The sequence below is a fragment of the Phalacrocorax carbo genome, chromosome 2 (assembly GCF_963921805.1).
Source record: "Phalacrocorax carbo chromosome 2, bPhaCar2.1, whole genome shotgun sequence".
In the NCBI taxonomy this organism is placed as follows: domain Eukaryota; kingdom Metazoa; phylum Chordata; class Aves; order Suliformes; family Phalacrocoracidae; genus Phalacrocorax; species Phalacrocorax carbo.
Window position 1 is genome coordinate 72,457,324 of NC_087514.1, and position 24,520 is coordinate 72,481,843.

The 24,520-nt window shown below is 42.0% G+C and overlaps 1 protein-coding gene across 6 annotated transcripts in view; it reads left to right on the top strand.

Moving 5' to 3' along the window:
- Positions 1–24,520, top strand: part of EPB41L4B (erythrocyte membrane protein band 4.1 like 4B) — a 191,017-nt gene that overhangs the window by 28,373 nt on the left and 138,124 nt on the right. Inside the window, exon 2 of one of the 6 annotated variants that reach the window (XM_064443265.1) lies at positions 1,450–1,515. The exons of the other annotated variants lie outside the window; for them this stretch is intronic. The gene's annotated coding sequence lies outside the window, so the exon portion shown is untranslated. The remainder of the gene's footprint in view (positions 1–1,449; positions 1,516–24,520) is intronic. 6 annotated transcript variants of the gene reach the window in all.

Below are 24,520 nucleotides of genomic sequence, written 5' to 3' on the forward strand. Positions count from 1 at the left end.
GGAACAGGTTGTTCAGAGAGGCTGTGGAGTTTCCATCTTTGGAGAGATTCAAAAGCTGCCTGGACACGGTCCTGGACAACCTGCTCTAGTTGGCCCTACTTGAGCAGGGGGATTGGACCAGAAGACCTCCGGAGCTCCCTTCCAACCTCAACTGTTCTAATTCTGTTCCTAATGTGAGCATTTGTTAAATTAAAGAACAAACAAACTCTGAAGATACCAGGTACTTAATACTGCAAAAGCCTTTTGGACCACAGAAATACAAGTGATGGTGTTCATTTGCCCATGATACTGGGGCAGAATCAAGTCTCTTTGGACTTGTCAGTCTTGTTCTTGCAAATCATCAAAGGCAAGAGATCCCACAACACTATTGGGTATATTGTTCGTTTGTTGTAGTGGTCTAACTGTGTAAAGCTTTATTCTAATCAAAATAATCTCAGCTGCAAATTTAAACTTTCCTCTTCCATCCAGAACCTTGCTGGTTGCTGTCCTCTTCGTAACATGCTTCTGTGTATCGAGAGAGTGTATGTTTAGATTGTTGTGGTTGGGCTGTGGGTTCCTAGGTGGTAGGCAGGGTAGCCTTTTGCATTTTTGAGACAAATATCCAAGCAACCTTGTTACTTGCTCCTTGTTCCTCATAAGGCACATATATTATCCTTGCAGTTCTCTCTTGGGTGCTTTCTTTTTATCTGTCAGCAGTTTAAAACATGGAGCCCCAAACTAATATGGGATTCCAACTGTAATGTGTTATTAGTGCCAAGGAACTACAGTTGCTTTCCAGACCTCACTGATTGTCTAGGATAACATGCCTCCTAGAAATGGGACTTGCTTCCTTTGGCAACAGTCTAACATTGGCCACGTGCAGTGTTTAATCCACTGTGAGCACTCCGTTCTCTGCTGTACTGCTTCATTGATATATATCCTTTGTATAGTATTTTATATTTGGTGTGGGGGATTATGTTTAAACCTCTTTTGGTTGATGCTTTACTAGTACCACTTTGATTTTTTTTTAAAGTGTAATCTTTTAAAAAAATATAGGTACCAAATTGTTTATTTTGGACACTTTGCCGAAAGTTATTTGAGCTATGGGTCTCTCTTGATGCCATCTATAAATGTTTAAAAGCATACTCATTCTGTCATCCAAACCACTAATTAAACTGTTAGAAAGAATCAGATCCAGAAAATAACTTCAAATGCCCTTCTGCTAATTATTTAGCTGCTGTCTTGTGAGTACAGTTGATTAACCAGATGAGTCCCCACATCACTGTATTTTAGGTCATATTTCTCTAACTTGTTTATGAGAGTATTTAGGGAAATTTATTTTGGGAGCCTATTAAGATTGAACTATACCTCACCTGTAGGTTTCCTTTCAACCTTTGGGTTAATTGCTGTGTTGAAACAGAAGGAACAGGCTTTGAGATGAGGTAACATCCATCTTAATCCTCCCTTCAGATGTATCTTTGGCATTGTGGTCATTTGGACTCTTAAGTGGGAGACCTGGATCCCTGTGGAAACCTTGTAAGTAATATGTCCTGTGGAAATACTTGAAATGTCCTTGTCTGAGGGGGAAAAAGAAAAGTAACATCTATTACAGACTTCTGTAAAGAGAAGCCAAGTATTTTACAGTGAAACCCAAAATATTGAGCATTTGCAGAAATAACCCATTCTAACTATGGAAAGACAGAAGTCCTCATCTACTCTGATAGAGGCCACAAGGTAGAGAAAGTAGCAGTTCAGAATTTTGGCTTTTTATTTAAGTAGCAGGATGATAAAAATAGTATATCAATAGGCTCCTAACTTGTATATGCAGTTGTCTTCATACTATTTGCTATAACATTTCCTAGCCAAATCAACCCTCCTCTAAGGCAGATTGAGAATAAATAAGTAAATTTTAAAAAATATTTTTCTAGGACCTTTGTTCTAAGGGAACGCTGTACATGATTTGTATATCAGAGGGTTTTTTCCCTTTGTTCTTTTTAGTGTGGATTTGCTTGCTAGTAATGAGTAGAGATAGGATCCCGTAGGGTGGAAGGGCTTACTTAAACTGCCTTCTTGGAGTGGACCATTTTATATTTAGGGAGCTTTTCCCTTCGTATTTATCTCACTGAAGTGCCACTGTTATTATGAGGATTTATTTTGGATACTGCTGTTTTCCACTTCAGTGGTAACTTTTCTCATAGAAGAATTAGTTACAGAAGTAGCTTTGCTGTTCTGGTATCTTAGGTTGGTAAAGGAAAAGAAATTTATTATTTTTCCTTTTGAATAGTAGGAATTCTTGAAAAATGGCATATGGAAGGTGGGTTGGCATTAACAGTGCAAATCTTTGTTTTAACTGCTGATTTCTAAGCCGTTCAGACACCCGTGGAATGTTCCCCCTGCTTGACAGCAAGGCTGTGCAGGTGCAGGGTCCTGGAGCACTCTGCATCTCTGGAAGAAGCAAGCCAGCAGGCATTTTTGAGGCTCGTGTTGCTGAGGTATAATTGCATGTGATTCCCCCATCTATAATAGAGCAGAAAGATTCCCACCTTGGCCCCTTCTGGACAGAATTATAAACCCAGTAAAGCAGATGCTTTGTGGAGTATCTGCAAATCAAGAGATACCTCACAGAGTTGTTCATTGTTATTCTGAAATTAGTTATTCCAGCCTTCTGCAGAAAATGCCATTTCTTCTTTCCAGCAGAAAATGCCGTTCGCTACAGAGATCTCTGAGCATACATTAAGCATTGTTCTGTTGACTACTGGTAAGCACAGTATTTTTATTAGCCTTTCTATTGTCAAAAAGGATCAGGAATTGAAAGAGTGACCCTCCTCCTTTGGGGATGAGCAGGGAATACTGTGGTGTATGTTCTCATGTGTCTTATGTTGCAATGCATTGAATGGTGTTTCTGTTCTTCTCAATACAGAAGTGCTTTTAAAATATTGGAAGTATTTTCAAATCCCCCCTTCTATCAGTAGATACAGATACTCATTCTGATCTATTTTTTAATGACCTTGAACTCTCTTGATATGGATACTGATATCTTAATATGGAGAGGTGTTTTCCTTCTGTCTTTGAATTCAGATTTTTCTTTGATGTAAGTTTAGAGGCTGTAATGACGTGTCATAGGGCAATACTGTATAAGCTACTGAACTGTAAAATCCAGAAGTTACGAAACCAATTGGATTTCTCTGGTGGAAGAAAAAATTCTGTGGTATATAAAGAGGTAGAGTTGCTGTCCAGAACTGTCCCTTCAGAGGAACTTAGATAGGAAAATGCTTAGTATTAACTAGAGAATATTCTTGTTATGAGAGACCTTACTAGATTCTTTCGTTCATAGTTGAGTGAGTTGCAATGATATTCTAAATTCTTATTCAAAGCAGAGTCAAAACCGAATTTAGACCAGGTTTTTGTTTGAATTCAGACTGAGGGCTTTGTCCTGTCTTAAACTTAGAAGAATGGAGATTCTGCAACCTCATCGGGCAGCCTAGTGAGAAGTTTTTTAGTCCGTCTAGTTGGAACCTTTCCTATTTCAATGCGTCTTGTTCTCTTACCATGCATCTCGGTGAAGAGCCTGGCTCTGTCTTTGCAGTTACTTCTGCTTAGACATGAGAAGATCGCTCTTCTGTCCGCCAAAGCCATCTTTTCTCTCTGCTAAATGAGTCCAGTTCCTTCAGCCTTTCTTCGCAGGGTAAGTGTTGCAGTCCCCTTGCGACTGGTGGCCCTTTGCAGAACTTACTCTAGTTATCAATGTCATTCTTGTCCCAAAACTGGATGCAGTCTCCCGGATGTGATCCAACAAGTGCTGAGTAAAGAGGAATAGTGAGTTCCCTCTGTCTGCCAGCTGTGCTCCTGTCGATATAGTCCAGTATGCTTGTTGGCCTTCATTGTTGCCAGGGCACACTTCTCATTTGGGTTCAACTTGCCGTCTGCTGGGAGCCTCAGGTCCTTTTCAGCAGAGTTGCTCCCCAGCTAATCAGACCCCAGACTGTACCGCAGCAGAGGGTTAGCCTGTCCCAAGAGCAGAACTTTTACATTTCAATTTCATGTGGTTCCTATTGGCCCATTCTGCCAGTCCATCTAGGGTGCTTTGAATGGCAGCCCTGCCTTGAGGATGTCATCTGCACCCCTCCAGCTTGATGATTTCCAAAAACTCAATGATGATGTGTTACAGTTGCGGAACTCTACTTATAACTGGCCTCTAGGTAGAGTATGAACTGATAACTACTGCCTTTTGAGCCCAGTCATCCAGCCAGCTGGTAATTAGCCCATCTAGACTCTAATACACCAACTTGGATTCAAGGATGATGTCAGTGACAGCTATTGAAAGTTGTATACTCAAGGTAAGCAACAACAGCTGCTCTCTTCTCATCCACAGATCTAGTAATTTTGTTATAGCAGCTAATCAGGGTGATCAAGCATGATTTACCCTTGGTAATCCATGCTAGTGTTTTTCCCCATCATCATCTTTGTGTGCCCTATAGTATTTTCCAAGATGATATGTTTCATGATTTTCACTGCAGTTGAAGCAAAGCTGACCAACCTGTAGTTCTTCAGATTGTATTTTTACCCTTTTAGAAGACGCATGCAGAGCTTGCTTTTCCCTAGTCATTGGAGTCTTCTGCAGTCTCCACAGCCCTTTCAAATTATCTCAAGAACTGGGAGTTACTGGGTGGAAGTGAAACACCTATTCAGTGAATGGAAGGGTCAAAAACTTCTTAATGAAAGTACTTGTCCCATGCTTGTTTGTAAAACCAATCTACAGTAACTATCTCCTGCCCTGAAGTACTTGTTGGCAGAAACAAACACTGGAGAAATAAAAAATGTTTGGGTTTTTTTAATTAAATTGAGTAATAAAATGAACACTTCCAGTTAAATATCTGAATGTTGTACGTCAATCCCCTTTAAAAGGCGCAAATACTTTCTGCCATGGTTTTCTGTTTATGCCTTTCTTTTCATAGAATTGGACATATTCCAAAATTAATGTTTTATCCAGTAGAGTTGCAGGGTTGTAACATGGTGAGGTTGCATGTATGGGTGGAAGAGAGTCACGGATAGGTGTAGGCTGTTTAAGAAGGATCGGAAGGAAGAGAGGGAAAGCTGCACTCTTAGGTAGCTCCTTGTCTGCACACAGCTCTAGTATGAATGCAGACACGTGCTTATTGAGTCTGTGGGGCAGAATCGGGGGGAAGGAACAAAAGCAATGCTGTTTGGGAGTTTTTACAGATCACCTGACAAGGTGGAAGTTGTGGTTAATGCTTTCTGCAAACAACTAGGTCTTCCACCTATTGGCCTCACAGAGGGTTTCAGCCATCCAGACATCTGCTCAGAGAGCCTCAAAACTTTGGGCAGACAATGTTGGAGGTTCCTAGAAGGTGTAGATTATGAATTTCTAGCAGCCAGGGCTAATGCTCTGTTTGACCTATTTAACCACAACAATGGAAGAAGCTGGTGGATCTTAAGTTTAAATGATCATGAGATGACTGAGTTCAGGATTTGGAGAAGTCCGGGAAGCTTAGCAGTAAAATCAGGCCTGTGGACTGTGGCTTACTGAGGATTTACTAAATTAGAATCCCTGGGGAAGTAGTCAATAATGGGCTTAAAAAGAAAATGTAAAGATCTTTTCAGAGAAAATGCATAGACAGCTCAAGAGACGACCATTTCATTTTCCAGGAAGATCAGGACTTTGAGCACAAAGTCCACTTGACTGAGCAAGAGGCTTCTTGATGAACAAAGCCATAAAAAAGAAACATATAAGAAGTGGAAATATGGACCAGCAATAGAGGAGCAGTATAAAAGCATTACTCAGGTATTTAAGGATGAAAACTGGAAGGCCAAAGCCAGCCAGAGTTAGGGCTAATGAAGATTAACAAGAAGGACTTCTACAGGTATGCTAGTAGAAAAAGGAAGTTCAAGGAGAGTGCAGATCCTCTGATGGGGTGAGGGAGACAACCTAGTGATAGATGGTGTGGGAAAGATTGGTGTATTCAATGCTTTTCTTGCCTTGGTCTTGGCAGGTGAGAGCCAGTTCTCATCCCTTTGTATGCACTGGTGCAAACTGGGAAGAAGATGGGCAGATCATTCGGGAGCAACAGGTTAACATCTACTTAAAGCAACTGGATACACTGAGATCCATGGTGCTGGATTGAATTCACCTTAGGAAGCTGAAAGAGTTGGCAATGTGACTGCAGGGTGAAAAATCATGGAAAAAGACTTTATCCGTCTGTAAGAAAGTCAGGAGAAACTCTGAAAATTATAGGCTTGACAGCCTCATTTCAGTCCCTGGAAGGATTATGGCTTATCTCGACTTGGGTTCCATTTCCTAATAAGTGGTGAAGAAATTAGTACTTAATAGTTGATGTGCATTTAACAAGAGCATGCTTACCCCGTATCTTGCCTTCTGTAGCAAAATGGCTGGCTATGTGAATGACAGAAGAACAGTGAATATATTACTTCTTGAGTTTACTAAGGTTTTGGACACTGTCTTCAACTACATTGTCATTTAGAAGTTGAGGGAAGTATGGGCTGGATGAACAATCTGCTTAATGTGTTGAAAATCAGCTGGACCGTTATCAATAGCTCGATATCCAGCTGGTAGCTCAGTGCAGTATGCCAAGGGTTGATTCTGGAGTCCATATTTTTCAATACCTAGTGATTTGGATGATGACATACATTTACAAATGACACTAAATTAGTGGGAGTGGCTGACATGATGTATGGCAAAGGATAAATTCCAAGAGATCTTGAGAGATTTAAGGACTGGGCCATCAGAGGCTTCATGAAGTTGAACAAAGTTGTGCACCTGAGGCATACAATACTGTGAATCAGTATAGGCTGGGAACTGATGGCCTAAGTGGCAGCTTTGCTCAAAAGGACTGGGGGTTATGGTTGAAACTAAGTTGAATATGAACCAGTAGTGTGCTGTCATTGTCACTAAATCTGGTACTGTGCTACATTAGGAGTGTGACCAGCAGACCAAGGGAAATTGTTGTTCCTCTGTACTTGGCACTGATGACCCTTCATCAGCAACACCTCTTTTGAGCCCACTAGTTTAAAATAAATGTCAAGAAACTGCAGATGTTTCAGTTGAATGAGTACCAGGGTGGTCCATGTGACCTGCAAGGGGAGGCTGAGGGGAGTGGGCTTTGCCCGATGTAGAATAGGCTTAAGGGGTGATCCAATAGCAGTCTGCAGCTATTTGGTGGGCAGTTACAGAGATGATGGAGCCAAGCATGTCTGGGTATTAGCAGATGATGTAACAAGACAAAGACCTGTTTTCAGTTTGAGAGGTTCGCATTGGACATTATGAAAAATTTCTCCACTGGGAAGATAGTGTAGCACTGGAGCGGGTTATTCAGAGAAACCATGAGAATCTCTACACTTAAAGGTTTTCAGTAGTTGGCTGTTCTCCCTCCCTCCCTCCGCAAGACTAAGGATATATTGGAGCCTTCTGTCCTTTGATAATTTTACATTATTTTCTTTTATTTTGCTTGTGAGTGTGCATGTATAGTTGTGAAACCTCTCTGAATTCAGTGGAGATGCTTTAACATCCTCTAGCAGCATGCTTTGCAGTTAGTTAATATACCTCCAATGTGTAGGGGGAGAGGTGGTGAAAGAAAAAAACACAGTCATGTCCCTTTGAACAAGAATGCTTTGTTCAGCATCAGCACCAGTAGTCTTTTGGGCTTTGTCCTAGGGAGCACGGTAATCTTTCTGGCTTCAGGATTGCAGTCTGGCTTTTCTTCCTATCAAGGAGCTGAAGTCTAGGCAGAGTTCTATTAGGCATCTTTTTGGGGATTTTTTTTTTTTTTCAATCTTCCCCATAATGATGAGAAATTTCTTCCTAATAATGGAATTCTAATAGTGCTGTTGGGGGAATCCTTAGTGTCCTTATAGGCTTCATGGCTTCAAATCAGCTTCTTGACTGAAATGGGGCTAAGAAAGTGAGTTCTCAAGTGTGTGTAGGTATCTTCACATGTGCACCCATGCACACTTTTGACTACTTTGGGGAGCTGGGAATTCCTTAGAAGCAGTTTTGTCTTAAACTCCTTGTATTTCATTAAATCAGCATCTCTGTCAGAAGGACTTTCTCTGATGGATGGCAATTCAAGTTCAGTGTAATAGGAAGCACGAAACTTGAAAGCAGGAGCGAGCTCATGAATTCTTAGGGTATGTTCAGTAATCCCTGTATGTGGCTTCAAGAGTTGGTAAAGACTATATATACTCACAACAGAAGACTGACTGTGGTGGGTTGACCCTGGCCAGGTCCCACCCAAGCTGCTCTATCACTCTCTTCCTCAGCTGGACTGGGGAGAGAAAATATAATGAAGGGCTCATGGGTCAAGATAAGGGCAGGGAGAGATCACTCAGCAGTTACCATCATGGGCAAAACAGATTCAACTTGGGGAAATTAGCTTTATTTATTAACAATCGTATCAGAGTAGGTTAATGAGAAATAAAACCAAGTCTTAAAACACCTTCCCCTCACCAGCCCCTTCTTCCCAAGCTCAGCTTCACCCCCAATTTTCTCTACCTCCTCCCTTGCAGCGGCGCAGCGGGACAGGGAATGGGGGTTGGGGTCAATTCACGTGTTGATTCTGCCACTCCTTCCTCCTCAGGGGGAGGACTTCTCACACTCTTCCCCTGCTTCAGTGTGGGGTCCCACCCACAGGCTGCAGTTCTTCACAGACTGCTCCAGCGTGGGTCCCCCAGGGGGTCACAAGTCCTGCCAGCAAACCTGCTCCACCGTGGGCTCTTCTCACCACAGGTCCTGCCAGGAGCCTGCTCCAGCACAGGCTTCCCATGCGCTCACAGCCTCCTTCAGGGCACATCTACCAGCTCTGGCACGGGGCCTTCCATGAGCTGCGGGTGGATATCTGCTCTACCATGGACCTCCATGGGCTGCCCAGGGACAGCCTGCCTCATCATCATCTTCACCATGGGCTAGGTGAATCTCTGCTCTGGCACCTGGAGCACCTTCTCCCCCTCCTTCCCTGACCTTGGTGTCTGCAGGGCTGTTATGCTCACATATTCTCACTTCTCTCTTTGGCTGCAGTTGTGCAGGTTTTTTTTTTTACCCTTCTTAAATAAGTTATCCCAGAGGTGCTACCACCATCGCTGATTTGACTCAGCCTTGGCCTGTGCCGGGTCTGTCTTGGAGCTGGCTGACATTGGCTCTGTCAGACATGGGGGAAGCTTCTAGCTTCTCACAGAAGCCACCCCTGTAGGCCCTCTGCTACCCAAACCTTGCCACGCAAACCCAATACACTGTGTTTATTTTTTGAGGATAAACATTGGCTTGCCGGCTTCAGCAGTGTAGTCCAAATCTCTCTGCTCAATATGTTTAATATGAAATAATCCTCTATTCTGACTAGTATACCACTGATTATCTCCCTACCTTCGTCTTAGTTGCTGCTTAATTATTGTCTTTCAGCAGTAGTATGCCATACCTCTAAACCTGCTATTTTTGTCTGGAACCAATAGTAATTTAATAACAACCTTTAAGTCCAGCTATTCAGTAGCGGGCATGTGTTGTGAACCTCAAGCACAAAACCTGAGTTGCTCATGAGTTTGTGTTTGGAAGCCATAGCAGCGTAGTGGGTTGTATGAGAGCTGTATTTCCTTTCTCTTTAATTTGAGGCACTGGCACTTCAGAGTTTGTTGCACAATTTTCTGGAGCTGTTTGTCTGGGCAATGTGTTGCTTGGGCAATCCTTTGAGTACGGGCTGTTGATTCAGGGCCTCCTGCCAAATGATTGCCCAATTCATTTCCCTCCTGTACCTTGATTCTTGTCTTGCAATCTGTTCTCTAGTACAATTATTTACACGTGCAAGAATTTTGTTAGTTTTAGAAAAAATTTTATCAGTTTTGATAAATCTATCCATAAATATCTTGTCTGCTTTATTTTTCTAATGCCATCTACTTCCCCTCTGTGGGTCCTCCAGGTTTGGTTTTTACATTTGTTTTTGTAATTAAAGAAGTTCTTCTTAAGTAGCTTAAACTTACAGTAACGGTTTAGGCAAAAGTTAGATAGAATGTCTCCTCTCAAGCCTTACAGCTATGCGAGGCCTGTAGGATAAGCATCTAGGTCACGGTAATGGTTCCCAACCAGGCACCATTAAGGCATGGTTGTACTGGACATTGAAGGATCAGGCAGCAAGATAAATTCATGACCTTAAACAGATCTTGTAAGACTCGGTAAAGTGTATATACCATCTAATAGAGAAAGGTGTTTGTTATATTGATACTAGCAATCCATGTGGGTCCCAGGCTAGTAGAAGATGACCAGCAGGTTTCCTGTCTTTCTCCACATTGTCTCTTCCCCAGGTTGCATTCCTCAACTGTACCTTGTACACATCAAAATTTATACCTGCTTCTGTGGTTCCTGTTCCCTTCTCAGTTTTATTGCTGTCTTCTCTTGACTCTTAAATGCTCCACATAGTTACAGCCCTCACTCCTTTCAGTTGAAGTCTTTTTCCTCTACTTCACAGCAGTGACTTTCTCATGCTTCAGTTTCTGGATCAGTAGCATGTGAGGTGTTACATGTATTGCATGTGTTCTTTGCCAGGTAGCTGATCTGCCTGCTATGTTTAATACAGACAAATACTCCTTTTGTATTATCGTAGCACTACACGAACAAAAGATTATTTGGCTCTACTAGCGCACCCTGTCTGAGAAAACTAAGTAAGATTTAATCAGTTTATCAAGGTGCTGGAAAAAGAATATGGGATCAATAGCTGAGCTGCTACAAAGTGCAAAGAATACAGATGCCATCTACAGCTATTGAAAAAAGTTAAGATGTGGTTTTAGTGCGTGATAAAAACGCATGTGGTGTCTGTTCCATTACACAGTGTTAATGTGCACCAGCTTGTTCTGATATGTAAATAAGGCAGTTCTTGTTTCCTTATAAAGTTTTGTAAATAGTGCAGCATACCTGCTGGTAGCTTCCAAAGTGAGGAATGTGTTTGCAATTTGTGTAAATTCTCATCTCTAAATATGACGTAATCATCACTTATGAAAAACACCACTGAGTACTCTACATAGTACACTCAGTTCTTATTCATCTTGGTAAGTTAGATTCAGTACTGTCAGTAGATTATTTTTGTTAGGGATTTCTTTATTTTGAGCAGTGTCTTTGGTATGCCCTTTGAACCCTTTTTAATCTTTGGTAAATCAGTCACATTATGCAGTGGAAAATGATATGTGTTTAACGTAGTTTTTAGTATTAAGGCTTAATAGCATAAGGAGCTTAGCCATAGTAGTTCCAGCAGAGATGTTCGGCTGTGGTTACCTTGCAGACCTCCTATGTGACATGACTGCTCCACTTCCTGAGAACCTCCTCTTTCGAAGGTGCAGAAGTTACTCCAGAATAAATCACTTGTAGCATAACCTCTCCATGAGAGAAGTGGAATGTTAGTTATCTTACAGAGGGATGCTTTCCCAGGCTTTTGTGGTCAGTATCCAAAAGGTAAATAAGCTATAACTCATTCCTTCATCCATGTATCCCTCCCAGGGTCTTGAAAACAACTGGCAGCCCTCTGGAGGAGGACGCTTTAAGTGTTGACTGTGTTGGGTTAAAACGGTTGATTAGATGTGCACCTTTCTGAAAATTGTTATTTGATCTTATGTGTCTTGGAAACTAGATGTATTACACCAATGGTGGGTTTTGTTTTTTGTTTTCCTTTTTTTTTTTTGAGTGCTTTGTGTACTTAAGCTTCCATTTTTCATGTACTTATACTTGACTATACAGACATTTTAGAGTAGAATACCAGAGACAATAGTTTGAGTTTGATGTCTACCATTATCCTTGTGCTTCAGCAAATTCCTAAAGTTTAATACTCACCCTAGTTCACCGTTTATCTGTAAACAACCAGCAGCTTTAGCAGTGATGAAAGCTAGAAGACAACTGGAACGTAACATGAGAAAATGCTTTGTTTCTAAATGCTGCATTGTAAACAAAACTGCATTAATTCAGTATGAGTTACACACAAAGTCAGGAAAGGCTTGTTACCAACAAACTGTCAATCTTATGTCTGTTCACTTGCAGGAAGCTTAAATTAGGGCGTGGGGGAAGTGGAGAGAGTTTGACTCGCATGGGTTGGGAGGTAATAAATCTAAACCTACGTTTACATTTAAAGTAACATAAAGCTTTAAAAATGCTTTTAAAGTGTTAAATATTTGTCATATTGTGGTTTAAGTTTTTTGTTTTCATGATTCACTGGGGAAAATGGATTCACGGGGAATGAGAGAATAGCTCAGGCTGGGGAAGGACAATTTCAAATACACAAGTTTTTGCAGCGCCTGCATGTTGTGAAAATGAGGCTGGAAAGCATTTGGGGTTGCTTGCAGGCACATGTGTGCTCCCCACTGACTCTCTGTGGCCCGTGGAGTCTTGGCATTTCACTGTGCACAGAATCTCTGAGCAGGAAGGAGAGAGTGCTGTCACATCAGAATAACCTATATTTTGGTGGGTTGATAGTGTCAGTAAATGTTTGTGTTTTTAAAATTGTCTTTGAATGCCCACAGTTATTGAATAACAGAGTAGAGTCATGTCCTTCTCTGAATGTTGGGGGTAGAGAGGAGGGATGAGAGACCTACAAAGGAGACATCCTGTTCCTCAGAGAGTGAGTTTTTTATCACTCATTGAGGACAGGAGTTCAGTGCTCTGTATTGTGAGTAGAGGGTATTGCCTTTCAGTAATGATGAGTATGGCAGATATAAGATAACCTTGTCTTGAGCTAGGACGGTAACAGTGACTAAGGTGACTCCCTGCCCTGAACACTGGCTATTTCGAATCTTATACTGAAGGTGTAGTAATCCGTACATGAGGTAAGAGAAGCTTGGATACTAAGGTCAAGACTGTGGAGTCTGTAAGGGAGGGTAGGCATTTGTACAGGGTTTACATTGCAAGGTTTTTGTAGCAGGGGGGCTGCAGGGATGGCTTCTGTGAGGATGCCAGAAGCTGTCCCAGTGTCAGATGGAGCCAGTTCCAGAAGGCTCCAAGACGGACCTGCTGCTGGCTAAAGCTGAGCCCATCGGTGACGTTGGTAGCACCTCTTTGATAACACATTTTAGAAGGGGTAAGAAACAGCTGCGTAGCAGCTGTGAGAGAGAGGAGCAAGAAAAATATGAAAGCAAGCCCTGCAGACAACAAGATCAGTGGAGGGAGAGAGGGAAGAGGTGCTCCAGGCACCAGAGGAGAGATTCCCCTGCAACCTGTGAAGACCATGGTGATGCAGGCTGTCCCCCTGCAGCATGTGATGACCCCATGCTGGAGCAGGTGTGTGTGCCCTGAAGTAAGCTTCAGCCTGTGGAGAGTCTATGCTGGGACAGGTTTCTGGAAGGAGCTGTGGCCAGTGGGGGCAAATGCTGGAGCAGTCTGTTCCTGAAGGCCTGTGCCCTATGGAAAGGTACCGTGCTGGAGTGGGTTTTGAACTGTATCCCATGGGAAGGACCCACGTTGGAGAAGTTCCTGGAGGACTGTATCCTGTGGGAGGGATCCCATGCTGGAGCCAGGGGAACAGCGTGAGGAGGAAGGAGCAGCAGAGATGAAGTGTTGCGAACTGACTGCTACCCCCATTTCCCAGTGCCACTTTGCAGGGGGAGAAGGTAGAAGAATCAGGGGTGAAGTTGAGCCTGGGAAGAAGGGGAGGGGTGAGGAAAAGGTGGTTTTAGTTTTGTTTTTGTTTTTTTTTATTTCTGGCTATCTTACTCTGTTATTAATTGGCAATAAATTAAATTTAATCTTCCCCAAGTCGAGTCTGTTTTGCCTGTCATGGTACTTGGTGAGTGTTTTTCCTGTACTTGTCTCAACCCATGAGCTTTTCATCTTATTTTCTTTCCCGTCTTGCTGAGGCAGAGGAGAGTGAGTGGCTTGGTAGGTACACCAGGTGGCTAGCCAAGGTTAACTCACCACAGCATTCAAGAATTAGACACTGATACAAAACAGCATGCTTCCAAACCTTTTTGTGTGTCAGGGTCAAGCAGTCTACTGCTTTTGTTCTTGACCTTTAGTTACAACAGATTAATTTTTCCTGTTGGGAGTAGAGAATCAAGCCTGGAGACACTTGTGAGATGATTCAACGGTGGTTTTGTTTGGAATTAAAAAAGAATTGTCACCTGCCATATCCTCCTCCCCACCCCCACCCCCCCCACCCCCCCCCCACCCCCCCCCGCAAAATGAAAGGATGCAGATTCCAAGCTAGTTTAATTAAAATAGGTGAAAAAGTACTCTTTGAAATGTAGGTAGCATTAGAGCATATGTTAGTGCAACATGTTGAATCCATATTAGAAATTCTAGCAAGTTACAGGTAAAACTGAAAGGGAAACTGAAAGGTCAGACAAATCACAGAGCCACAGAATTGCATAGGTTGGAAGGGACCTAAGGAGGCTATCCAGTCCGGCCTCCTGCTCAAAGAAGGATCATCACTAAGTTCATTCATGGTTGTTCAGGGCCTTATTCAGTCAGGTCTTGGAAACCTCCAAGCATGGACATACCATGCCTTCTCTGGGTAACCTGCTCCAATGTTTGATTACCTTCATAGTGTAACTTTTTTCCACGTACTAGCTGGAACCTTCACTAGTTCAGCTGATATTCAGTGTCTCTGATCTTCAAGAGCCTGCCTCTGACTTTTCAGTAACAACACAATAGGTATTGCAAGGCTGCTCTTATGTACCCTCAGCCTTCTCTTGCCCGGACTAACTGAGCCCAGTTCCCTAGCCTCTCCTGATGGGACATACAGCCCACCCTCTGAGCACCATCACAGCCCTTTCTTGAACTCCAGTTTGTCAGCGTCCTTGTGTCCTGCCTTTGCACAAGTCGACTGCACACCCCAGCTTGGTGTCTTCAAAGAAGTCAGTGAAGATGTGTTCCATCTCTTCCTCCGTGTAGTAGACGGTGTTAAACAAGATAGGTTCCTGCGTAGATCCCTGAGGAATTCCACTTATAACTGGTTTCCAAATAGTCCAGTGATCCAGCTGTTTTTCACGTGCGATAGTCCACTCATCGAGACTAAATTGTCCCCGCTTGGGTGCAAGGATATTGTGGGAAACCATGTTGAAAAGCCAACAGTTGAGATAAACAACTTTTCCTGGTCTTTCATCCAAGATTTAAAAAAGAGGGTATAATTTAAGATCTTCAGTATGCGTGATGGGCGAGTGATTGAGCATTCAGCTTATCACTCTCTTCATCTGAATGCTTGTTTTCCCCCAACATATGGTATTTTCTATACAGTGAGATGAAAAACTCTCAGTCTACAGACTCTCTGGCTGTTATCAACAGTCATATGTGCTTTGTTGCTCAGCCTGAATAAACTTCATCACATGCTGTCTTTTTTCTGAATCAACGCAGCTGAACAAGAGAGTTGACACTTGTCTTCCTTGCGTCATTGGTACAGTGTTGTTTGGTGTGGTTAAAGGCTCTGCTGGCTACATGTGTGTGACTTTGAAGTCAGCTGAGTTGTCAGTGTCATTTAAAAGCCATTAGGCAGCAAAATTGTCACTACCGTCAGAGTTTGGCTTTGCATAACTTTGCTCCAACAGAAAAACCAGAGTTAGCTGTTGACTCTGTTGTCCAAGTCTGGAAATGAGAAACATTGCTTCTACTAGTGATGGAATTAGGGATATGGGGACAGAACAGATGGATAGAATTAGGGAATTAGGACAGCAAAACCTGATCCTCTAGTGACTTAGTCGCTTTTTAAATGGCCAGAACCCTTGGTATCAATGTTGGTGGTTTAGGTTTAATTGAATTTTGATTGAATAGTTAGTTAAGTATGGTATGTGGGAATTCTCTGCTCCTGTGTTCACTTTCATTGTGAAATAAAATTCTTCTAAGACAAAGAGCCCCTTGCTGATTTTGTTTGTCTGCTTTATAAACAAAGGTTTTTGTTAATATCTGCATGGAGGCTGTCTTGTGGCTGCAGAGAACTGGTGGTACAGCCTTTGCTGGGGCCACCTCAAGGTGATTTCATTTTTATCTAGTTCATTTATCCCTCCAGCTCCAGTGGCTTCCTGTTAGAGTGGCTTCTGGAAATGAACTTAACCACGCTAGCATGGTCTAATACATTCCTACTGTGAGTAACGAATTGGTATATTTCTTACCATTTGTTTCCCTCTTTAAAAAAAAAAAAAGTTTTACTAAAAGTCCAAGTCACCATTTTAAACAACTGAGATGGTAGCATTTCAGCCATGTGTGACTGGCCAGTTCAGAGTGTTTGATCTCATCTGTTTTGAGGTCTGGACTCTGAGAAAAAGATTTTTGTAAAAGTTGTCAAGCATAGCAAAACTTCTGTTGAGGTGAAATGCCCAGGTGGAAAGAGACAGCCAGAAGGAATGCCTCATTAACCTGTTACAGTAAACTGGGAGTGTCGCCAGCTTAAGCTCTGCTGAATCTCTGGCAATCGCTGTGGCAATAGAGAAGTTTTCCTGTGTTTATGTGGTGGTCTGAATCAAGAGTGTAAGCTCCTGTTAAGGTGGTGTTAATACACAGGTAAAATAAGCAAGCTGAAAAGCTGATACTTTATTTTTTTTACCACTTCATAGTGCTTGGGTTTAATTTCCACTATAGTCTTTTGGTTTCTGTTTTATTTCCCTTGACATGTAAATGGCCAGAATCCATTTAATGGCATGGAGACAGGAGGGGCAGTGAAACCTGAATGTGAAAGACAAACTCAAACCTTCCTGCAAATTACTAAAAACTGCAGCCTGGTGCGAATGGATTTTCAAATCAAACCATATGTGGTGTAGCCTTCTAACTGTTGCTAATCTATCTATACTATGGAATGTATGTACATGTAGCATGTACCTTTGATCATGTTTTTGGCTTTTCATCTGTATTTTTGTCTAAACAATTCTGAAGGCAGTCTTTCAAAGTACATCCAAAGGAAGTGGTGGCATACGATATTCCCTCCAAGCAGGCAGCAAATATTGCAGCTTGCAGGGAACCTGACAGGGGAAAAGTCTGACAGTTGTGTGGATTTATGGTTCATCTTTTCTGTCTGTCTTTTTCGAAAATGTCACTTTCCCAGATTCTGATCAGTTCTGTGCTTTTCTGCATACTAACTGTGGGATCAGAGGTCTTTTTAATAATCACTACTTCTCAGCCTCTTACTTACCTTGATTGGATCATCTGTTGATTAGCATGGAATACAAGAAATTAATTTTAGCTATAACCTAGTTTTTCCTGCTCCTCATGTTGACACTCAGAACTTTTAGCTTAAATGTGTTTTTACTTTAATTAAAAAAAAAAAACCAGGCACATCAGTCGTTGTTCATTCTTCAGAATGAAGATAAGCAGAATGTTGCGCTGTCATGCCTATTTCAGTGCTGTAAGGTGTCCATTTTTTCTTCAGATCTGAATGTTTATAACAGAGCAAGAAGTTAAATTCTATAGCACGATGAGAATTTATCTTGCCTGATATAACTCCTTTGCAGCAGTGAGGAGATTAGAGTGCTGGACTTCTTTTCAATATAATAAACCTAGGTCTGCTATTAGATTTTTTTTTTTTTCACTGAGCAGTGGCATCATCTGAGAGAGGTTATTTATTTATGATTGAACTATTATCTACTCTAACTTTTTTCAATTATACTAGTGAGGTTTTTTTCTATAAAAACCACATGCCTGTTCTTATTCCATCTTCTGTCTTTCTAGAGAGAAATGTAATCTGTAGTAATTCCGTAATTGCATATACTTGGCTAATTATGTTTGTGTTTAAAAAGAATTATGTCTTCCCAGCCTGCCCACTAAATAAAATACTTTTAGTGGCAAACTTACCTAGTCTGTCTTTGTTTTTTAAACTGCTGATTATAAAGCTGCAGTTCAAGAGGTTTTACTGACTTCTCTGAATCTCTGCTTCTCTTCAGAGAAAAGCAAATAATTGGAGTTGATTCTTTGGAGAGGTCCTGTGGCTTAGTGAATGAAAGAACAAAGCGTGAAGAGCGCTGCAGTGTGTTGGTTGTCTGAAGTAGGTAACTTCTAAAAGAGTTTGTATTTTAAATCTGTAGAGTTTATGAGGAAGGACAACCTTAGAGCTTTGTCCTTGAGTTGTAAACTCCCTTTGTGGTCACTACTTCTACGTTTCACATCTTCAAACTTCTTTTGGAGACTGTAACTGTCAGGGGGATCAATAATTAATGTGATTTAGCACTTTATAAGACTTTGCCAGATAAGGGAATAGGTAATTAATGCTAATGTTAGCAGGCATGTGGGATTAATTTTCCGCTATGGAAAGTGCCACTAATATGTTTTAACTTAAAACAAAAACCAAACCAAACAAACAAAAAAACCCCAGAAACAATTGAATGTGAATTGTATGAGCATAAACAGTATACACTATTTGTGCCGTGAGAGAGGAGTGGTTCTAAGAAACTTCTAGTTTTATCCAGACATAGATAAAACTAAATTCCTGCAGCATATGTGATGTTTCTAAAGGAATCTACACCTTTTTGCTTTTACAGGTCCTGTTCTATACCCTAAAAGCAATGATCTATAAGGCATTGTTTGAGGCATCTGTTCTTAGAGCAGCACTTCTAGGTTGTGCCTCCCAGCCACAGCACAGCTTTGTGGCCTCCTCCTTGCCCCATTGCCCATATTTGAGAAACAGCTTTTGGCAAGACAGGCCACGCACCAGCCTGTACAGTGTGGCCTGTAAGTGAATGTCTGTGTGGAGAGGGGGTTTTAAAGCACTGTTAGCTTAAATCAGTAGTGATGTTATACTGATGTAAATTCCCCCTGTAGGCACTACTTTACTAGGCATGTAGTACAGCTGCCCTGACAAACCTTTTGGGTGAGAGTTGGAAACAGAACCTGTGGCTTCACAGGCAGGGACAGCAGGGAGCCTGCAGGCTTCCCTTACATAAAGTACTTCTGGCTTGTATGGCATGTATGTCTGACTGGGCATTGTTGCTGGTCTTAGCTGCGTCTATGCCAGAGGAAGGTTGCCAGTAGAGCCTTATCATTAAACTGTTTTACTTTAGACAGTCATAAGTGTCCTATTTAAAAACAAGTTAAAAAGACTGGGAAGAGTTGAGTCAGGCACACGTACATGCAAAATGTATATGAAAGATGTGTGTCCATATGGAAAATTCTATTTGTACAATTGCATCTATTTAAAACTGTTTCTACTCATGGAGCACTCAAATGCAGACTTATAAGAAACCAAAGATGTCTTTTGAAACTTTGGTATCCATTAGCATAAGAAAGCGGAGAGTCTTTGCTAAACTCTCCTGGGATTTTTTTCTAGTAGCATTTGCTTCTTTCTCCTTGTTCTCTTTTAGGATAGCTTAGCTTATGCCAGTCAGTGTTCTGTGTTATTTCTCAAATGTAATTTAAAGTCATTACCCTAGAATCTTCCCTAGCTCTCCAGCAAAATGGCACCTATATCCTACCATGATTTGTGCAGGAGGGCAATGGGCAAGTCACACAAGGGATGCATAACGGTCCGTGTTGGCTTTGATGGTATCGTCTCTTAGAGGTGGCTGCCACTTCAACACCCATAGCTTAGCTTTATCAAATTCTGTCAATTCCTCCGGGGATGCAGAACTGTAAGTGTACTTTGAATGGAATCCTGTATGTTAAGAAGTCTCAGCATATGTTTTTGTTTTCCTCATCCTACCTCTTTTTGTGTTTCTTCAGCTGTGTGCCTGAACCTGAGATGCATGTATTATTTCATGCAGGTCAGAAGAGGGAGCTGGCAGTCTAGGGGTGAAAAAGAATCTTCCTTCCATACAAATAACTTTTTTTTTTTAATTAATTGTGCCTCTGCATGTAGATATGTGATGGGGTAACCTGTCTGTATCTGAAATGACAGGAGTCCAGGCCCACTTCTAGAACATAAAGTTACAAGTAAGGATTTTCTTACTACTTTGTTCCGTGGCTGATGGTAGTTTTTAATCTGTTGCCTGAGGATGCCATTTAGAAGTGTTGACAGTGATTTTTTTTCTTAGAAGAGGTCTGTGTTGCCAGTAGTACATGTAGGTGAAAGGGACAGCAAACAGACACTCTGACCTTAATCTGAGTCCAATAAAATAAAAATGTCAGTGCTGATTATTAATGTTGCCAATAGTAATTGCACTTACAGGGTACCCATCACGGTAGTATCTGTTTGCCCTTCATGTGGCTTTTGGAGAGATTAAAGGCTCTTCAAAGGCAGCATGCCCTTCAGGTGACTGCTGACTTGATCAAAATATAAAATTGCTCTGCATAAGGGTTTCCCCACTGTGGTGGGTTAGCCTTAGCCAACAGCCAGTCTCCCACGCAGTCCCTGATTCTGTCCCCCCATCAGCAGGATGGGGGAAGAAAATACAGAGAAAAAACAGGAACAAGAAAGCTTGTGGGTCAAGGTAAAGACACCTCTTTTCCAGGCTCAAATCCACTCCTTTGCTCCTGACTTTCTACCTGCTTCTTTCCCACCAGCAGCCAGTGGGTCCATTGTGGAGATAGATGGAACCAGCTGCGCCCAGTATGGGGCAGCCCCGACCTCGTCACTGAAAAAACTAAGGAAGTGGTGAAATTCTCCATTCCAGATAATGTAGGTCTTGAGACATGATAGTTCCATTCTCCTTTTTTCACCACCAAAATGGAATTTGAGGTTCTAGGTATGCTACATTAATTAGTTTTTGAAGGGCTGTACTGTAAAGCTCAGTTAGTGAAAGTACGTATGTTGAAAGAACTGTGCAAAACCAGCTTTCAGAAGAAGTTAGCATTGTAGAGATCATTTTACAAAGCTGGTCCACTCGTTTTATTTGCCCTTTTGAGCAAGAGTGTTTCAAAGGTGGGGAAGGAAGTGACTGGGAGTAGGGATGCATGAAGTGGCAAAGGAAACCATATCCTCACCCTTCAAATCTCACCTGGCTTTCTTGAATCTGTTTTATGTTTAAGTGTTGCGGTACATATGACATCTTTCCAGCAGGCTTCTTGGCATGGTTTTGGGCTCTTTACTGACTGTTCTGATGTAAGATAATTCCCTCTCTGCCCTATTTTCTGTATATTCTGTACAATGCTGTGCTGCTGTACAATCTTTCATTCATCTCAGTGAGTTTGTACTTTATGAATAATTAAAAATCTTTTCTTCATTCCTATTGCAGAGCTTGAAAATGGCATATTATTCCTCCCTACCCTTAATTCATTGTGTTTTGGGTTTCTTGGTTTTGTTTTTAATTTGTTGTTGTTTTTTTTATTCACAAGTGACTGCCCTTATATAGCAGGGAGAAAGCTTAGGCTGATAGGAGAGACTTGGCCAATGTGATATGACCCAGTGCCATGTGTGTTTATGTAGTGCCTTGCCTGGTGCATATAAAATATTATAATCTGTTTATTTGTTCTTGTTCTGGCTTCTCCTCTATACCAGTTCTATAGACCTTCTACCTTCAGTCCTTGCTGTCCTGTGAAAAGGAGCAGAGGTGTTACTTGTCTTTTGCAGTCATTAGTCCCTATTTCCGTCTTCCATAACAGGGAGTGAACACTGATTCTTCTTGCCATTAATTGGTGGAGAAATGAGAGTTTGAGTGCTGTTGAGAAATGCTGCTGTGCAGCAATAGTGAGGTTGACTATACCCACTGCTTGGTGATTATTTTTTCTTTCTTATTACCTGTCTGCAAATTCTCATTGGCATCTTGGTCACAACCCAGCTCACTTGCACTGTTAGTGCCAATCTACCAGCAGAGAGAATGTACTTAAATGGTAGCATGCTGTTTGTTTATTTGAGGTTCCCCCTATTCCCTTGATGTGATGTGCGTTGTGAGAGGCCTAGTTTTATCATAGACTTTGAGAGTAATTTGAAGGAAGTGGCTTGGTATGTTGATTGGGTTTTTTTGCTTTGCTCATAAGCTGCTTTTCCTCAGGAAACAGCAATTTTAGTTTGGGGCATTGACAAAAATGACTGCAGTAAAGTGTTTGTGCTTTCAAGGTTATAATAAATAAATGCCATTTAGAGGAATTTTTGTCTCCTGATGAAGGGCTGGGGCTTTGGTTGTGTGTGTATGTGTTTGGCTTTTTTTTGTTGTTCTGGGTTGTTTTTTTTTTGCAGGGGGAGGTTAAGGTTAGTGGGTGAGAGAAAGGCTGTGGTTGTTGCCTACCTAGACTTCAGTAAGGACTTCAACACCATTTCCCACATCGTTCTCCTGGGGAAACTGGCTGCTCATGGCTTGGATGGTTGTACTCTTTGCTGGGTTAAAAACTGGTGAGCTGGCTGGGCCCAAAGAGTTGTGGTGAATGGAGTTAAATCCAGTTGGTAGATGGTCACAAGTGGTGTTCCCCAGGGCTCGGTTTTGGGCCCAGTCTCATTTAATATCTTTATCAATAATCTGGACAAGGGGATCGAATGCACCCTCAGTAAGTTTGCAGATGACACCAAGATATGCAGGAGTGTTGGTCTGCTTGAGGGAAGGAAGGCTCTATAGCGGGATCAGGACAGGCTGGATCGATGGGCATACATCTCCCACATCCTTGTATGCAATTCACCAAGGCCAAGGGCTGGGTCCTGCACTTTGTTCACAACAACCCCATGCAATGATCACGACAGCTTGGGGATGAGTAGCTGGAAAGTTGTCTGGCAGAAAAGGACTGGGGGTGTTGGTCAATAGCTGGCTGAATATGAGCCAGCAGTGTGCCCAGGTGGCCAAGAAGGCCAACAGCATCCTGGCTTGTACCAGGAGTAGTGTGGCCAGCAGGAGTAGGGAAATGGTTGTCCCCTGTACCTGGTACTGGTGAGGCCACACCTCAAATACTGTGTTCAGTTTTGGGCTCCTCACTACAAGAAGGACATTGAGGTGCTGCAGTGTGTGCAAGGAAGGACAGCAAAGCTGGTGAAGGGTCTGGAGAACAAGTTCTTATGAGGAGCAGCTGAGTAAAGTGGGGTTGTTTAGCCTGGAGAGGAGGAGGCTGAGGGGAGACCTTATCACTCTCTACAACTACCTGAAGGGAGGTTGTAGTGAGGTGGATGTTGGTCTCTTCTCCCAAGTAACAAGCAATAGGATGAGGTGAAATGGCCTCAAGCTGTGCCAGGGGAGGTTTAGATTGGATATTAGGGAAAAAATCTTCACTGAAAGGATTGTCAAGCATTGGAACAGGCTGCCCACGGAAGTGGTTGAGTTGCCTTCCGTGGAGGTGTTTAAAAGACATGTAGATGTGGTGCTTAGGGTCATGGTTTAGGGGTGAACTTGGCAGTGTTAGGTTAATGGTTGGCCGCAGTGATCTTAAAGATCTTTTCCAACCTAAATAACTCTGTGATTCTGACGTGATTTTGGCTCTTATTTTTAGCTAATTTCTCAAAGAGGTTAGACTGAATTTCATTCTTTTTCAGCCAGAAGTTCACATGCAGCATCAGTTGTATTTTCTTCTGGGCACGTTCTGGAACGCTGCTTGTTTCTGTAGTCCATACTACATTTAAACATAATTGGCATGCAGTAGCAGGCTCTGAAGCGATGCTGCTGTTACTGCATGACAGGGTAAGAGGCTTAATGGTCATTTGAACAGTGACATATTTTTAAGTGAGCTTGGAGCCAGAACTGAAAACTTGAGTCAGGGGTTGACTGCTAAGAAAATAACCTCTTCAAGGAGCTTGAGCAAGTTGGCCCCACTTGAAATATGATGTATTAGGAAGTCACTTTCTTTTCTTTTAGTCTTAACATTGAATTTATTGCATATTGAAAGAAAGTGATATTTGTGTAGTTCCAAGCACAGAAGTGCAACTCTCTCCATATTCTTGTGAATCTGTTCATTAGGTCTCCTAGGAGGAGGGTGGGACAGGCACCAAGGTCATGACTAGTTTGTAGAGAGCAGCATGCCCTCTGCAGAGAGCTGTCTCTGGATGGCAGCATGGAAACTGGAACTTGAAAAAATGTTACCATCTTTGACAATATTTACTATGGCAGCATAGCTGGGCTGGATAGCATGGTTTTCAGAGCAGCTTCTGCAAGCCCAGCCATGACCCCAACTGTGTAGTTGGCTGAAGCTGTTAGATATCATAGCAATTTTGCTGTATAATATGCAGCTCTTTTTAGTTATGAGCTGATGTGCCTACAAGAGTCATGATCCAAAGGATGACTTCACTGTAATTACATACCCCTCAGTGACCAAGTGTGGAAGGTGGTGTCTGTCCCACGCTGTTCCCAAGGGACCTAATGAACAGATTTATAAGAATATAGAAAAAGTGGCATTGTTATGCTCAAAATTATGCAAATACTGCTTACTTTCATTACAGTTGAATGTGTTTGAGAAACTGAGGGCTTCACAATCTAGAAGAAAGCAAGTTACAGGACCGATGACAACAAGCACCAGGAGTCAAGGCTAATTGGAAGCCCAGGTGGCTTTATGCACGCTTAGGCTGTAGAATATCTGAAGTGCGGGGAAAAAGCATTGCCAGTGATTGTTAAAAGGTAAAGCAAGCTCTCACTACTAAGAAATATGGCCAGCAGATAAAGTCTTAGTTATAGGCTTGAAAAATAAGTTAATAATGGTTGCAGTGTAAGAGGACTGAGCAGAACATACTGAGCTACCCTGTTCCAGGAAATGCCAGGGAGAAGAAATGCTAATGCCATTGGAGTAGTG